Source organism: Lactuca sativa, chromosome 5 (genome assembly GCF_002870075.4).
Source record: "Lactuca sativa cultivar Salinas chromosome 5, Lsat_Salinas_v11, whole genome shotgun sequence".
Classification (NCBI taxonomy): domain Eukaryota; kingdom Viridiplantae; phylum Streptophyta; class Magnoliopsida; order Asterales; family Asteraceae; genus Lactuca; species Lactuca sativa.
The window spans coordinates 5,569,332-5,584,191 of record NC_056627.2 but is presented as its reverse complement, the minus strand read 5'-3'; positions in this window follow the sequence as shown (position 1 = coordinate 5,584,191).

Genomic DNA, 14,860 nt, shown 5'->3' with positions numbered 1-14,860 from the left:
TTTGCTATAATATTTCCATTTCTATTTGTCAAGTTCTCATAATTCAAATTATGAAAGGGATGCCGTAATCATACTCGAATTTTAGAACGCAAATAATGAACCCATACATAGAATTTCCTTATGTTGAGCCATTCCAACATGAAATTCATATATATATATATATATATATATATATATATATATACACACACACACACACACACACATATATATATATATATATATATATATATATATATATATTATTGACTAAATACGATTAAGACCTCAATCTAAGCTTTTAGATTTGAGATGAAGTATAATTTCCTCTCCCTTAATTATAGGAAAACAACTTTTCCCAATTGAGACCTTTTGTTTTCTATAATTAACATTGCTAACTTGCAACCTTTATCATGCTCCCACTAACGTGATGATTAATAACATAAGACTTATGCTCCCACTAGCTTCGACATGTACCCAAAAATCAACTAGACTTCTAGAAATCAATACTTTATTGACTTTCTTACCAAAGTTCAAATTTCTGATACTAGATTGCCTTGATAAGACTTTATCAATAACATAAACCTCTTTTAGATAGCTCACATGTGTGTCTAAACAATTTCAGAACTATGAAAAGGGATGTCGTAATCATAGTCTAAATTGTTTAGACCTTTTGCCATTTCTCATAAGTCAATGTTAGTGTGTCGGTTAACCACGCACGCTCCACTAACGACTTTGAGAACTGCAAATATCACAATTTCTATCTACTTAAAATCTACTTAGTGAAAGAGTTTCCTTGCCATCATTTTCATGAATCGAAGAGAAACCTTATGACACTTAGATTTTATGGTGTAAGCGTTCCTATCCATGTGAATTTGTCAAAACCATAACCACATGACTAGGTTAGTAACAAATCCTAACTCATATGGATTGAACTTGTGCAATCTTAACTTCTTGCCACCTGGCAGCTCAAGGGCCTGCCATTGCTTCCAAGTAGTTATCCAAACAATTGAGAACATGTAGAACTCAAATGTATAGCCAATTTAACTGGAATGGGCACAAAAATGTCAACACGATAGGTTATAAACCTCTAGTTGTGTGCTAGTGATGAAGTACAGGTTTTTGTTCTTGATTACTTCTTGAAACCCTTTCAGGATCTTTTAGACTCCCACTGTCTCCTTGACCTATAAGACTTTCTTGCCAAATATTCAAGAGATAGTGTGTGGATTCTAATCAAGACAGACACTTAACACAATTAGCCTTAGTTGATCTTTGTTTTATCCAAAACATCACAACTTACCAATTTCAAATGTACAAGAGTAGAAAACTTTTACTCTTACATTGACAAGTGTTTTAAACCTTCTTTAAGACATGTCACTCAAGTTACAATCTTAAAGTATAACTTTATGAACTGTTTTCGAATGAAGTATGAATCATCTTCTTGATTTAACCACTTCAACAATTCATAACTCCTCTTCTTAACTCTCAGAATGTACTTAGAGTATGAATTGTGATAAGGTCTCTAAATCATTAAGATGATCTTAAAACATGATACTAAAGGACTCTCCCATCTTTTCAGATTTGAGAAACTTTTATCCTTCTGCCTAATTTGATTCTTCTTGTTCGTTCTGTCATACATTGAAAAAATTTTCAATGCTTCAGAATTATACTTAAGCTTGTAAGTATACTCATATTTACTAAACATTAGTAAATCATGACGAATAGTCTTATCCATCTTTTGTGGTGGACTTTGACAAGTGCACAAGAAAGTGTACTTGATCCCTTAGTCCTTCTCTTGACTCACACATCCATGTGAACAAGCAGTTAGTCTAATTTTCCAATGCTCGAAAGTTCTCATTCATCATACTATACAACTTGCATGATTCAAAGTTTCTATCCAACTGAAACTTGGGTGATGATAATCTTTCCTTATTTGGTAAATTTAGACATTACCACAAATGAAATACTCAAATTCATATTTCCAATATTGCTATCAATGGAATCATATAAACAACATCTTTTTCCCAAATGCCATTGTAAGGATATTTTTTAAAATAAATAAAATTAAAAACTTTTCTTTTATTTTAAAACTTTGCGGAAAAACTAATCCTTACAATGCAGATGTATATGAAAACTTGTTGTCATCTATTCCTAACCAATCTATCATAACTCTTAAGCACGTGCTCAAAATTCTGATCACCGAACCATGCGATCAGAATTCCATCTTCGTGATCAAAATCAACATATACTTCCTTTAAGTTTCTTTACTTTTCTTTGATTCTTAAAACATCAACATCTGACCTAGCCACATCATGTAATAAGAATCTCCAAGTAGGATCTTAATAGAGTTAGAGAATGGAATTTACCTGAAATAAAGTCAAACTTATTGACTTTACCATCCTTAGGTAAGTTTGGCAGCTTCATAACCAAAGCCCCTTCCTTTGGCAATAGAAATATATGGACCCTTAGGTAATAGTACATGGGACTATCTCAAACTTAGCCTTTCTCTTTACTATTTGGTCAACCAAGTTTACTATGGCCAATCCCTTTCCATTGGGAAGAGAATGCATTTCTGGATTTCCTGTGTCACTATTGTCCTTGTCCATAAAGTTTTGGGAAGTTGATCTCCTAATCAAATTTGCTTTACTAGTACACTAAATCATTTCTAATTTAGCAGAACCAAGCAAATAGATAAGATCATTAAGGGTCTTGTCATAGTCTATCTCATAGGAGTCCCAAAGGAACTCACTATGTGTCTTAGAAAGTGATTGAACCACTAACTTTCTCAAGACTTTGACACCCAACTCTCCCGGCTTGTCAATATGTGACTTCATCTCCAAGATGTGATCACACCTAGACCTTTCCTTGCCAATAGGGCTTGAGTGACCTTGAACTTGTGGGTTAGGGAGAATAATTGGAGGAGGTGGAGGAAGTGAAGTTCCAAGATATTTGGGAAGATCATAGATGTCTGAACTAGACATCTTTTTGGAGATATTCAAGATAGTTGATTTAAAGTCCTTAATATAACACCCAATATGAAATATTAAGGCTAGGACCCAACAAACTATTTTATAACTTGGAAGGGGATGCCGTAATCCAAGCTATAGAATATTTGAAGGTAGGTGAATGACGAGTCACCAATTTCCACCATGAAAAATGAAATAATTAATTAGGTTTTAATTGGATTTGAAATTCCTAGATCTTTGAGATTCATTGAACTTTCAATGGCATGTTTCAATCTCGAGTGTGCCCTTCAGGTTTTGTGACTGGGATGCCGAGGATCACAAAACAAGGTGTGAAGTAACCATGCAAATTACTTGGTACCCTTAAGTGTTTACCCCTCAATCGATGTGCCGGTTAACCACACACGCTCCATCGATACTATGATAAGCATTAAGTTACCCTTTGCCTACCTTGTTAAATATGAGTTAGTTTGCCGGTTAACCACACACGCTCCACTAACCGACTTAAACAAACTGCAAAGTGTAGTTTCATGGATTAGCACTTTATTCACATTTTCCTAAGTAACTAAGATTGGGTATTATTAAGAGTTTAGTTACTTAGTATTTATCATTAATACTTTTAATGAAGGGAGAATTATAGTCATGTCAAACCCGTTCGGCTAACGACCCTCCACCAGTCAAGGAAGCGGTGGGTGAGAGTGGACACCCATTAAACTGTCATTTTATAGGCAGTAACCTTATACCTCCCTTATAGACCGGCTTCGTGAATGAGGCCTACTAACGGTAAGACTGACTTTACTCTTATACATATATATAAATATTATTAACTTATAATATTATAAAGTATAAGGGTTGAATTTTAACTCTTTAAAATTCTAAGGGCTTAACTTGGAATTAAAGTATTCATAAAAGAAAACTTTTCAAATTCCAAAACTTGAGGGCATGTTTTGAAACTATTCAAAACTCTTGGATTTTCATAACTTATGAGTTTTAATTAAAGTATTAAAACTTTTAATGAAGAGACACTTGGACATCCATAACTTGAGGACAAGTTATGGAGCCATAAAAATTATTTATAAGAAAAGACTCTTCATTTTTTTATAACCTAAGGCATTTTTATGAGTTTTTAAGATTCATAAATGTGACTTTTCATATAACTTGAGGACAAGTTACAAAAACACATTTTATGAACAACTTTTAGATTAATTTGGATTGAAAACATCTAACACATATTTTTCATTAATCTAAAAAATAACTCATAAAACAAGGAAACATAAAACTTTTGGTAATCCATAACTTATGGAGTTAAATGTTTGTTTTATGATGAAACTTTTCATGTTCCATAACTTAAGAATAAGATATGGAATTCTTTAAAACATTAACACCAAATTTTGTAACTCCATAAAAACTTTGAATCAATTTTTTTAAAACCTTTTCATATCCATAACTTATGGAGGTTTCAAAAAACTCTTTAGATCAAACTTTTAAAACTAATAAAATAATCATATCATTTTATCCTTTACTAAATTTGACCTAATTCAACTCATATAGCAAATGATTCAAATTTTACAAATAATTAGTTTTTCACAAAAAAAAAAGTAATTATCTTAAAATTTGACAAACGTCATGTTTTTTTTCCTTTTTTTCAACTTTGAAAATAAACCATTTACATCAATATAACAGAAAACAACCCATGGCTCTGATACCACTGTTGGGTTTTGAGCATTCTAACACTCCTATGGTGTACATGCAACCCTATAAACCTTGAATCTATGTTTTCTCTATTATACATGCAAATAAGAACTTTCCAAGGCTTTAATCCTAACTAGCATACTATGAGGTAACTATACTACAAATACTAGTTAGATGACATACCTTTTGGTGCAGCTTGATGTGTTCAAGCTTTAAGAACTTAGCCCCAATAGTGTGGAAGCCTCAAATGGAATCACAAATCACCAAAACACCTTGGAAGACTTTAGAGAATATGGATACTTGGTTCTCTCTAGTGAAATTGGCTAGCCCTCTTAGTGTACCCACACTAGTGCCCATTTCACCAACCAAGGACATCTTTATATAGTGTGGAGGATTAGGGTTAAACCCTAATACCCATGACCTTTCATTTCCTAGGATCCATGGGTTAAAGCTCCATGGACTATCCATGAAGACTTAGCCCAACCTAAATGAACTTGGCCCACTACACATATATATCTAAGAGTCCATATTTAATTAGTTCATTTTGATCACTTAATTAATTATAAATTAATTCTTGATCAATACTAATTAAATAATATGATTATATTAATATATTAGAACTTATAATATATTAATATAAATCATAAATATACTATTCTCAAAATACTATCCATATAAATTGTGCCGGTGAAGTGCAACCCAAATGGACCATGCCGGGTCGGGTCAAGTACATACCAAATATAGTTATGGAATTAGACATTAATCCAACATTTATATAGGTGCAAACCCTCATATTTGTAGCACCTGGTTCCTGGTACGTATTCCTTGTAATTAATATTTCTAATTTAATGCAATTTGCCTTGGACTCGGCGAGTTGAAGGACCAAGTCGCCGAGTAGAAGCAGGATAAGACGCGGGTCTGAGCCTCGGACTCGGTGAGTCGGTTCCTGGACTCGGCGAGTAGGCCCTGTTTGGTGAAAAACCCTAACCCGGGTGTTTGCACCCTATTTAAGCACTCTAACTTGGCCTCCCTTGTCCCTAACACTTCCAGAAGAGTTGTAGAGTGAAACCCTAGTCCCTTTTTGTCCTTGTGAGTGATTTTGGCCTTGTGAAGGAGGTTTGAAGCTTAAGAGAAGAAGAAGGAGGTGGAAGAGTGCAAGGAGGAGAAGTAGATCTGACATCTACCCTGCAAGAGGCTTCCATTCAGGTAGAAAAGTCCCTACCTTGATCACTAGTTCATTAGATTCCCTTTTTGTCCCTAATTGGTGGTTTTCAAGCCCTAAAACACCAAACTCCTTGTGTTTGTGCTTTATGATCCGAAAGGACTTCAGATCTAGACCTTATGGACGTATTAGAAGTATAAAGTCTCTGTGGTTAAAGTGATTGAGGTCCCTATTGAGAGTATGACCTCATAAAGAGCTTGGATTTGCCTTTTGGAGCTTATGGAGCCATGCATGCACGTAAAGTTTGCAACTTTACGTGATAAGCATACCCTAGGAACATAGATCTATGTTTGGAAGCGTTGCATGTCTCAGATTTGGTCTGTATGGGAAGTGGGTCGAAGGGAATCGGCGAGTCCCAATGTGGAACTCAGCGAGTTCTATGAAGATGGTCTTAGACTCGGCGAGTTGGATGAACAACTCGGCGAGTCCTATGAAGATTACCTGGAACTCGACGAGTTGTTCTTCAAACTCGGCGAGTCATATGAACTGTTACTGAGTAAGAGGGGTTTAGGTGTTGAAGGTCCAACCCTTCGTATATGCACGCGGAATTAGCAATTTAACGTGTTGCAATAGTCCCAGAGACCCAAATCCTCACAAAGGATGCTCTGATGAGGATTTGGAAGAGAGTAGGAGATCTACTCGTGGGGACTCGGTGAGTTGTTCTTGGACTCGGCGAGTCGGATCGCGAGTCGGTTCTCTCGTCCCAAGTAGTGAGTTAAGGATGAATCAGTGAGTGAGAATAGGGACTTGTCGAGTAGGACCGGGTTAGTAGGAAAAGGACTCGACGAGTCTGTGCCATGACTCGGCGAGTCCAGTCAACTGGAAGTTGACCTTGACCAAGGAGTTGACCTTGAACCAGGGGTGGGTCAGTCATCTGACCTAAGGGTGTTTATGAGTGGCTAACCTATGTTTATGGTTGTAGCCGGAGGATTACCGGTTCAGCAGTCAGGCGCTTAGCAAGCAGACTTTCAGCAGCTACTTTTCGAGGTGAGTTTCCTTCCAGTAGGAACGGGTCTAAGGCACCAAGGTCGGCCCGTATAGACGATATGATAGTATCGGAGTGTGGGCAGAGCCCGTATCTCCTGGTTGAGCCTGATGATGATATATGCTAGTGTGGTTGAATAGTTTGTACTCGTTGTCTGTGTGATACTTGTATGTTATGGTTTAGTAGCGGAGTGTGGGTGAGGCCCGTATCTCTCAGATAGCGGAGTGTGGGCGAGGCCCGTATCTCCCAGATAGCGGAGTGTGGGCGAGGCTCGTATCTCCATGAGTATAGGCGAGGCCCGTATCTCTTAGGTGTTCACTATATGATTGTATGGTATGTGGTATTATGGGGGAACTCACTAAGCTTCGTGCTTATAGTTTACAGTTTTGTTTTCAGGTACCTTTTCTTCAAAGAGGAAGGAGCTGGCGCGGTAGCGGCACATCATACACGCACATTGTTTTCCGCACCATGAGTCATTTGGGATTTTGTACTCTGATAGTTGATTGTTTTCATATTTCGATTTTCAGGCACGATGTAGAGCTTATTGTCACCTTTTCATGGATATAAGGATCGTCGAAATCGGATTTAAAACGAAGAAGATATGTCATTCGGAAGATTGAAGGATTAAGGGCTAGCCTAGTACGCTGGGCGTACTTAGGGAGTACATGTTGGATTAGTGTCTAAGTCCATAACTATTTTGGTATATACTTGACCCGATTGTGCATGGTCCTTTTGGGTTGCCTTCACACTGGTGACTAGACAAGATGATTGTTGAGGAAAGAGGTTGGTTTATTGTTAAGAATAATAAATTGGAGTATAAGTATGATTTGTTAATATATTATATGAATAATATATTAATTTGGAATCATATTATTAATTAGTATTTAATCAGAAATTAATTAGGAATTAATTTCGGGATTAAAGGAATTAATTAAAAGTATAGGGGCTATTTTGTAATTATTCAATAGTTGAGGCTTTGGGCCATTGGATCACCTTTATTAAGGATTGAACAAAAATCCTAGAAGGATCTAGGAGTTTTCGTCCAAGGGCTTAAGGAAAGGAGTCCATGGACTTGCTTAGGCCCTAAGCTAAGGGATTAGGGTTTACACCTTGAAACCCTAGTTAGCCTTAAGTATAAATAGCACCCTAAGGCACTAAGATTTCGTCCAAGCCTTGGCAAACCCTAAAAGGGACGAAATCTAGGGCAAGATACCCTTCTCTCCTCTCTCCCATATTCATCCTTTCACCTAGTGTGTTTGTGAGCCATTAGAGGTACTACACTTGTGGTACTTGCTTTCAAGAGTTAAGGAGATTCAAGGAACTAGTTGTTATTACTATATAACAACAAAAGGTATGTATTCTATTCTTCTATGAGAATTTCGAAAATAGTACTAGCATGCCAGGTTTCTTTTTGTGTTCATAAAGTTGTATAACTAATAGTGAAAACATAGATCCAACTCTAGGGTTGCATGCACACATAGGATTGTTTGTTTAAAACCCATCAGTACGTCTAACGCTGACCTGAGAATACAAGGAGTTTGAAAATCAGCATAAAGCTGGTGAGTTCATAAGCGGTTTAGTTTTGAAAAGAATGAGTTTCCTTTGCTTTCTGAAAAAGTTGTTGTTCAAGAAAATCCCATATTTTCTTATGAAAACAGTTTGGTTATCTTTTGTTACAAATTCGAAAACGGTTTGTTATGTCATTCCAGGAAAATCCCATATTTTCCTAATAGTTTAGTTATTCGTTTGTTACTTTATTCGTTTATGAGTTGTTATGCTATCCTAGGAAAATCCCATATTTTCCTACGTGATGTGTTGTCTATTCGTTTCTAATTTTGTTACTATTTGTTATGTTATTTCCGGAAAATCCCATATTTTCCTATGTGTTGAGGTTGGTTCTTAAGTTTGATTTCGAAGTACTAATGATTACCATACTTGCAGTATTAGTTAAGTATTCTAAACTCTTAGTTATCCTACATTCGAATGTCTATCATCTACTAACTTAGTTGTATTTTCGTATCTCTGGCGACATTCTAAGGCGGATGTATTCGAAACTCAGTAGAGGTCTAGAGGCGTACTTTCGTATTAAATTCGAAACTCTGGTGACATTCAAGGCGTACACTAACTGTATATTCGAAGTCTTGGTGTCATCCAAAGGCGTTATTTCGCATTCGTAGTCCTATTTCTATTCGTATTCGTATTTGTACTATCCCATTGGTTAAATTCGTATTCGTATTCGTATTCGTACTATACTATTGGTTATATTCGTATTCGTACTATACTGTTGGTTATATTCGTATTCGTATTCGTATTCGTATTCGTTTAGTATTAATCTTAGTTATGATTAGTATGATTTCTTTTACAAAAAGTAATATAGTTTAAAACACTTTTTAAAGAAATCTGACTTTAGTCTAACTGTTTACCCTGCAATTCGAATCATTAGTTATCACGATTTTCGATATTAGAAACATACATGAAATAGAACATTTGAACTGAAAATACGTTTAAGTACAAGATTTCCTTGTACCTTTGCTTGTATTCCCCCCTGAAAACATTTGAAAAACATTGGAAAACATTTGAAAAATGGTAGGGGTATGAACTCACCAGACGAGAAAACGTGTCGGTTCGGACGCTAAGTGTCGGTTCGGAGCCTGATAACACACGAGATTCCTATGTAATATGAAATGGTATACAAATATATCTAATTATATTTAAATCACTAATTATATACACTTAAACATTCCAAGACGTGAAAACACATCAAATCGAGTGTTTGGAGTGACCCGAGTGACATCTACGGACGTGTATTGATGCGTGGGACTTGGGAACTGAGTTTACTCTTCAAGAGTAAACTCCTTATGGAGATTTCGGCCTTATACACTACTCACACATGATTTCACGGTCGTGAACTCATGTTGGCAAGGTTTATGGTGCTTAATGGTCAATAACACTTGAGGGATGATTGGGATGAATTTATCTAAGGCTTTGGAAGGGATTAATTCACCAATAACATCACAAAAGGGAGTTTACGGCCGTAAGCTCCTATACCCCTTAGATTGATGATTTAATGGCCTTAGATTAATCACATGCGATTCCAATAATTTTTACAAGCCTTGGTATGGATTTAGGGCATCAAATGACTCATATTTAGGAGTTTACGGCCCTGGAACATATTCTTGGGTTTTATGGCCGTAAACACCTAATTGGAGGGTGTTTGACATGATTAAGGTCCCCAAACTATTTTTAGATGATTCTAGGATTTATTCCAAGGCTATTGGTGGAGTTATATGGCTTTTAAACATGTATAAATGAGTTTACTCCCCATGTTTGAGGGGTTTACGACCCAAGCATATTCCTTGGCCGTAAACTCATATTTTTTCCTCAAACGTCATGTTTAGGGTGTTCTAAGTCCGGATTTGTAAGCCATATAGTCGTATCTAAGTCCCAAAGTTGGTTTGGAGGGGTTAAATTGCTCAAAAACCCATTTATTAAGTGTTTACGGCCCAAGCATGCTCCTTGGCCGTAAACACATGTTCCAGGTCCAAAATCACATTTTAAACACAGATTTGAAGGCCTAAAAGGTTGAATAACAAGTTAGGGAAGTTACCTCTATGATTTGGAGCCTTAATTCTATGTTTTTGGACCTTAATCTTGAATGAGGAGAGAGGTTAGAGAGAGAGTTGTGAGATGAAGCAAAAGCTTCAAATGGAAGCTTGGATCACTTTAAATAGTGTCCAAGTTCGGGACACGGTGGAATTCTACCTGATACCGGCGTTAGACGGGGCTTTTGGTCGCACCCGATCAAGTTGTCGTAACTCGATATGGTTGATTCTAGAAATGTTCCGATCACTAATATGAGGTGTTAGAATGAGTTCTAAAGGTATTAGGACACTCGTTAAGTCATAAAATACACATTAATGACTTAATTAAATGTCGGAATCGGAAACAAAATTGGAAACGACGATTGGATTATCGAAATGAGTTACGAAAAGGGGTACAAGCAATGATACGAAATTTCGGGTTGTTACAGAAAACATAGATCCAACTCTAGGGTTGCATGCACACATAGGATTGTTTGTTTAAAACCCATCAGTGGTATCAGAGCCATTGGTTTTTGTTTTCAATTAGCTTTATTCAAATGTATGAACTTGACATATTAGGGTTTATGGCTAATAAACCCCGGAGGCTTGATTTTTCGAAATTAGGGTTTCTAAACCCTAGATTTCGAAATTTTTGGTAAGGTTTCCTAAACCCTTTTCTTTGGCCCCAAGATTTCGATTTTAGGGTTGTCTAACCCTAGAATTTCGAAATTGCCTATTTCCCCATGATTAGATCATAAATTTTAGGGATTTGGATATTGTCATATCTTGTAATTATCCTTTAAATGTTTAAATTTGGTAATTAAAGATTTTGAATATCCCATCCCATAATTTCGAATTCTAGGGGATTTAAATGATTATATTAAATTAATTGTTTAATTTAAAAGATAGCCTTACCAAAATAAAAGATAATTGTCAAATTAATTAGATAATCATTTCCTTATGTGATAAACTTGATTTATTTGAATTATTTGATAGATTATCTTGCAAGAAATTGAATTAGGTCATATTTAGATAATTACTAATTAATTGGTTAGTTATTATTATTTGTAATTTGATCTAGAATGTTCTTGCTTATGTTTTGAAAGTTTCAAAACTTGCCCTCAAGTTTTGGAATTTAAATTGTTTGATTAAAAGGTTTAATTTTGAAAAAGTCTAAATTATAAAACCCTAATTTTGAAAAGTTCAAATTACACCCTTATGTTTTTATTAAATTAATTAAGTGTATAATTAAAAGAGAGTTAATAAATCCATAATGATATGGTTTATATTTGATTAAATTAAAAGTGTAATTTATAAAATTAAACCACTTAGTATTTTAAAAGTGTAAAATACACCCTTATACTATGTATAACATTAAAAGCCTAATATTATATATGTATAACTTAAATGCTAGTCTTACCGTTAGTAGGCCTCATTCACGAAGCCGATCTATAAGGGGGTATAAGGTTATGGTCTATAAAATGGCCGTTTAATGGGTATCCACTCTCACCCACCGCTTCCTTGATTGGTGGAGGGTCGTTAGCCGAACGGGTAGGATAGGGCAAACCCTTTCCATTAAAAGTATAATGAAGTATAAAGTAACTAATTTTTTTTTTACAAAATTCCCAATCTTAGTTACTTTAGGCAAAAGTGAATTGATGCAATTCCATGAAATTACACTTTGTGCCCTTGCGAAGACGTTAGTGGAGCGCGTGTGGTTAACCGGCACACTAAATGGTTCTAAGCAAAGGTAGCAAAGGGTGACTCAATGTTTGTCATAGTTCGGTGGAGTGTGTGTGGTTAACTGGCACATCGAATAGGTGACGGTAACATTGGGGGCACCATGTAAGTTTGCATGGTTATTCACACCCTGTTTTGTGATCCTCGGCATCCCAGTCACAAATCGAGGGGCATGTCGAGATTTAAACATGCCATTGAAAAGTTCAATGAATCTCAAAAGATCTAGGAGTTTTTCAATACATTTAAAACTTAAGTTTCCTTTTCGTTTTCATGGTGGAAATTGGTAAATCGTCATTTACCTACCTTCAAATATTCTGCAACTGGATTACGGCATCCCTCTTCTAGGTTGTAGAGTATTGTGTTGGATCCTAGTCTCGATGCTTCATTTGTGTGTCACATCGAGGATTCTAATCAACTTAACATGAATTTTCTCCCGTTTTGTAGATGTCAAAGTATGACAACTATGGTCTTCCCAAATTCCATGGAACAAGCTTTCCAAATGAAGATGATGATCCACGATTTGATCGAGGAACAAGAGATCATGCTTCACTTCCTCCACCTCCTCCAATTATTCTCCCTAACCCACAAAGTTCGAAGGCTTGAAAAGTTCAAGCTCACTCAATCCCTTTTGGCAAGTAAACATGGGAAACCTGTGTGTGTACACGTCTTAGAGATGAAGACACACATTGATAAGTTAAGGATGTTGGGTGTCGAGATTTCAGGTAAGTTGGTTGTTGACTGGGTTCTTCATTCGCTTCCTGAATCATATAGTGAGTTCGTTAGAGAGTACTATATGATGGATCATGACGTGACCCTCATTGATTTGACATGTTTGCTTATAGCCGCTGAATCAGCGATGATTTGGCGAGCTGGTTGAGCAAATTTGTCTGGTAAATCAAACTCCCAAACTTCAATGGATATTGAAATGGTGACATTGGAGATCCAGAAAAGGTAGATTCTGAGATAGTTCCTTGTGACATTCCAAAAGAGTCCATTTGCTTTTATTGCCAGGAGAAAGGGCATTGGAGACGAAGCTGCCCTATTTACCTAAGAGATCTAAGAGATGGGAGAGTCAAAACGTATGGCTCTACTTTAGGTAAAATCCATTAACTAACTCTTTTAAGTTCCAATTATAGATTCTTAATACATGATGTAATAAGATTACATTTTGATGTTTTATAGGATCGAAGAAAAGAAAGGAAGCCTAAGGGAAGAAGTGAGCTGAATCTAATCGTGAAGAAATGGATTTCGATCGCATTGCTTGAGGATTAGATTCTTAAGCTACTACTTGGAGTTAGAATAAGATTGCTAAGAAATATGTATTGACATTGTTTTTCAATTGGATTGCATTGTAAGGACAATTTTTTCCGCAATAAAATAAATTTATATTTTATATTACTTATTTATCCTTGCAATGGCGTGTATGAAAAATTGATGTTTGAAGGCTTCTAATATTAGCAATAATGAATTTGATTCTTAATTTTGTTATTTGTGGAAATGTCAAGAATTTACCAAATAAGGAGAGTTTCTCATTGCCCAAGTTTCAATTGGACAGAAACTTGGAATCATACAACTTGGTTGCGTGATGAATGAGAAATTTCATGTTTGGAAGTTAGACTAATTCGTTAACAAAGTGTCAAGTGAAGGACTAGGAAATCGAGTACACAAGGTTGTGTGTTGATCAAGTACACCACAAGAGTAAAAAAGATATTCGTCATGATTTACTAAGGTTTAGTAAATATGATTATACTTATAAGATTAAGTGTAATTATGAGTTGATTGAAAGAGTTTCAATAAATAGCACAACGAATAAAGAAGAATCAAGTAGGCAGAAAGATAAAAGTTTCTCTATTATAAGAAGAAGGGAGAGTACCTTTTATTATGTTTTATGATAGTTCTTAATGATTAAGAACCATATCTCAATTGATCCTCTAAATGAGTCTTAGTACAATTGTATGTCTGAGAAGAGGAATCAAGAATTGAAGAAATGGTTAAATCAAGAAGTCAATCATACTTCGTTCCAAAAACAAGTCTTAGAATTAAGATTGTGACATTAAGTGACAAGTCTTAAGAAGGTTTATAAAATTCATCAAATGTGGAAAGTTGTGATGTCTTGGATAAGACAAAGACCAACTAGGACCAATTTTGTGAAGTGTTTTGTCTTGATAAAAGTTACACTAACTCTTGAATATTTGTTTGTCGAGAAATGTTTATTGACAAAAGAATCTTATATGTCAAGGAGTCAGTGGGAGTCTTAATAGTCTTGAAAAGTTCAAGAACTAATCAAGAATAAACCTTATCGATCATCACTAGCACACGACTTGAGGTTCACAACCTATCGTGTTGACACTATCTTGTTTCTGTGCCGTTCCAATTGAGTTAATTATGCATGTAAGTTCTATGAGTTCTCACTTGAACGCATAAAAGGCGAGCACCTTGATCAATGAAAAGTACATTGATAGGAAATGATGAGCTGCTTAACTATTTGGAAGACATGGCGGGCACTCGTCTTACCATAAGGCAAGAAATCAAGATTGAGAAAGTTCGGTCCATATGAGTTTGGATTTGTCACAAACTTTGGTTTTGACAAATTCGCATGGATAGGAACACATACACCATTAAAATCTAAGTGTCTTAAGATTCCCTCCTTCATGAAAATGACTGTGAGGAAATGCTTTCACTAAGAGAGATTTAAAGA